Source organism: Triticum dicoccoides, chromosome 3B (genome assembly GCF_002162155.2).
Source record: "Triticum dicoccoides isolate Atlit2015 ecotype Zavitan chromosome 3B, WEW_v2.0, whole genome shotgun sequence".
Lineage (NCBI taxonomy): Eukaryota > Viridiplantae > Streptophyta > Magnoliopsida > Poales > Poaceae > Triticum > Triticum dicoccoides.
Window position 1 is genome coordinate 54,713,177 of NC_041385.1, and position 3,849 is coordinate 54,717,025.

The following is a 3,849-nucleotide window of genomic DNA, read 5'->3' on the forward strand; positions in this document are numbered from 1 at the left end:
TCCCGTCGCCCCTTCGTCGCCGCCCCGTCGTCGCCTCGCCGGTGAGCTCGCCCCGGCCGCCAATGTCCACACACACACACAGTACTACACACACACACACACACTACACACACACACACACACACACTACACACACATTAGTTTGTTTGTTATAAATTTTTCTGTTTTTTAGTTATAGAAATGTTAGAAATTATTCTGTTTTTTAGTTATATAAATATTAGAAATGTTAGTTTTATAGAAATGTTATAAATGTTTTCTGTTTTTTAGTTATAGAAATATTTATAGAAATGTTAGCAATTTTTCTGTTTTTTAGTTATATAAATATTAGAATTGTTATGGAAATGTTAGTTATATAATAAGGAAATTTTAGAATTAGTTTCAGTTAGATGAATTAGATTAATGCCAAATTGTTAGAATTTGCATATATATAGAATTTTAGTTGTCACAATCCAAACATTTAAAAAATATTACTTTTTGCGGGCATATAGTATTTGTTCGGACGATATGCCCGGCCCGCATCCTCGCCGTCGACCCGTTCGCGACGACGTCATGCTTCAGGGGACCCATGTCCGGGACTGGGCTCCGCCGGGCTGGCACTGGGAGGTGCTACCTGGAGGGGCGCACCGCTTGGTGAGGAACCCGACCTCGGGTCCTGTCGTCGACCCTGATCTTCTTTGGTGGCGTTCGCGTGGGCCACATTCGGTGCAGAGGCAGCCGGCCCCGCCGGAGGTGGTGCATCACCGTGTCAGGGAGGAAGATGAGCACGTCCATCGCTACATGGCTGCTATGGACGACGTCAGGTTCTCCACTACTTGGCGGGTTCTTTCGGCAGATGACCGGAGATATGATCCTGTGATGGTTCCTTCTCTTTGGGTGTGCACCGCCCGCGCCCCAGGAACCGCGAGTGGCGCCCTAGATTCTTCCGTAGTACTCGATCTTTATTACGTACCTAGCCAGTGATGTATTCGATATATAGTATTCGAGACGATGTATTCAAGATTATATATATTAAGATGATGATGTATTCGAGATTATATATTCGAGAGGATGTATTCGAGATTCAGATTTTCCTTATTGATTAATTGCATCCATGCATTGTAATTTGAATACTAAATTGTTTTATATTTCTTCTATATTATTAGTAAAGTAAAAGCTATGGCGGACAATACCGGCAGAGAGAGAGAAGAGGAATTGTTCAACATCATACGCAGCCCTCACAGGCTAGATGATCTGAATGAAGCAGATGACGGCTCCCAATATCTTAACAATACCGGAGAGGGTGATGAAAAGATATTCGATCTCGACGACCGGGCTGATGAAGTCATGAACTATGATTATGATTATGACACAGACAATGTTTGTGATGACACAGACAATGCTAATCTTCAAATAACAAACACTACCGGCGAGGTATATTTATATAAGCATGCATGATGGTGATCATCACATGTTTTTTTATTGAAGATATATTAACGAATCGATCTTTCTTCTTCCAGCCCTCCAGATCGAGCAAATCTGCTTCTACAGACAGCAAGACAAAGCGAGGCACGGGCAGATTGTTGAAGGATGGTGTAAAGTACCACATCGAATCCATCAAACCTAGTGGCGAACCCCTCACGCCTAAGAACATTGCGAACAAGTGGACTCGTCAGTGCGGAGTTCTTGTGAAGGACAAACTCCCGATCTCTATTCAAGAATGGAAAGAGCCAAAGACTAAACGTCCAGGTGTTACTTGGGTCGATGGCAGAGCCAAAGAAGACCTGGTGAAATCTCTGATGGAACATTTCACCCTACCAGATCATTTCACTAAAGCAGATGTGGACAAAGTCAAGGCCGCTGCTCTTAAGAAGATGGCAATTCCATTCAACACCCACAAGAAAACTGTATGGGCCAACTACCTCGCTAATGAAAGGAAGACTCCAGATTTCAAGGGAACACTGGAGAAGCAAAGAAAACATTGGGATGATTTCGTGACCTTCAAGGATTCAGAATTATCTAAGGAACGGTCGACGAAAAACAAGGCAAATGCCACAAGAAAGACGCAGTTCCATACGCTGGGTCCAGGTGGCTACGCGGTGGCATTGCCTAAGTGGGATAAGTCTGAGCAAGAGAAGGAGGATGCAGGGGTCACTCCGGTTACCCGGCATTGGCCCCCCAGGTGCAGAACATGGTTCTATGCGCATGGGGGAGCGTTGGACCCGAAGACAGGCGGAGTTTCGCGGAAGGCAAGTCTAAAAGGAGTCGAACAAAAGATAATTGACGCAATAGATGAAGCTCGAAGGGGGGTGTTCACGCCCAACAGAGAGAACGACAAGCTTACGCGCGCCCTGGGAAATCCTGAACACCCGGGAAGAACACGAGGCATAGGCGTTATTCCCTGGTATGAGGGCTTTTCAGAATGGAACGAGGACTACAGGAGCCGTGCAAGAAGGAAGATGGAGGAGGAGAAGAAAAGGAAGCTGGAGGAGGAGCAAAGGAAGCAGGACGCAGAATGCATTCAAGGCCTAGAAGCAAGGCACGCGGACCTGACACTCAGATTCCAGCAGCAGCAATAGCAGATCGACTCACTTAGCCAGAAAAGGGGGTCTCAGCAGCGGCAGCAACAAGCGGATGATCGTCTAGCATTGGATAGCACCGTCCCATCCATGCCGAGAAGCAGCGTTGGTTCTGCCCCGGGCGACACACTGCTGGATAAATACCCTGTGGATGACATCATAGAGAACACTAACTGCGAGCTAAACTCCAAAATGAAGAACATATCCATGAAGGTGGCGGACGGCGTTTCTTTCCCAGTTACCCCCGAAGCAACCTACCATTGCATCCCGATTCCAGAGGACTATGCTCGTGTCATGGTTGATGAAGTGGTGGACCCATATTCGGGCCTAACGCTTGACATTCCTGGAGGTGAAGACGAGCACACACTCGGAGAGGCCATACGTCATATCATTCTATGGAGAAAGGATTGCATAATCTTTCGAAGTCCACCGACAGCGCGTCGTCTGCCGACTCCTCGAAGTCCGCCACCGAGTCAGCAGACTCCCGCTCCTCCAAGTTCACGAATGCGTGAGATGACTCCTCCTCGAAGTCCGCCACCTCCTCCAAGTCCCCGAACGTGTGAGCTGACTCCTCCGGTTTCAAGCCCGGCACAGCGTCATGCCACTTCTCCGGTTGCAAGTCCGGCACCGTGTCAGGCCACACCTCCTGCTTCAAGTCTGGCACATCGTCAGGCCACTTCTCCTGGTCCAACTCCACGTCAGCCGTCTCCGCCGTCTCAGCAATCGCAGAAGAGACATCCCGCAGCTTTGGTGCGTAGCGGTACGAGTCGAGGTAGTTCAGGAAGTACAGGCGAAGGCAAGCGATATAAATCTGGTCCAAGCCTCGCTCCTCTTCCTCAGAGGCCTTACGACATGACTAAGGAGCAAAACACAACCATAGTGCAAGCCCAAGTGGACGCCCATTTTGGACCGAAACCGGCACCGCCGCCAAAGGAGAAAGTTCCTGAGAAAGTAATTGACCACTTCATTCGTATGGCTAGAGAACCAGCTCCCAAGCCTGTTGACTCGGACTATGAGCGCCAAATCAGGAAGGCACATCGAGCACGACTACATAAGGAAGCGAGCTCAAGCTCGAGCCAACAAGCAGCTGGCAAAAAATGCGGGAAAATCGTTCCCCAGTTGGGAGAGGAGCCCAGTTGTGAATATGTCTCCACCACTTCATCAACCATGACACGAGCATAGCCCTCTGGAATCGGGATGCAATGGAAGGTTGCTTCGGGGGTAATTGTAAAAGCAACGCCGTCCGCCACCTTCATGGGTATGTTCTTCATTTTGGAGTGTAGCTCACATTAGT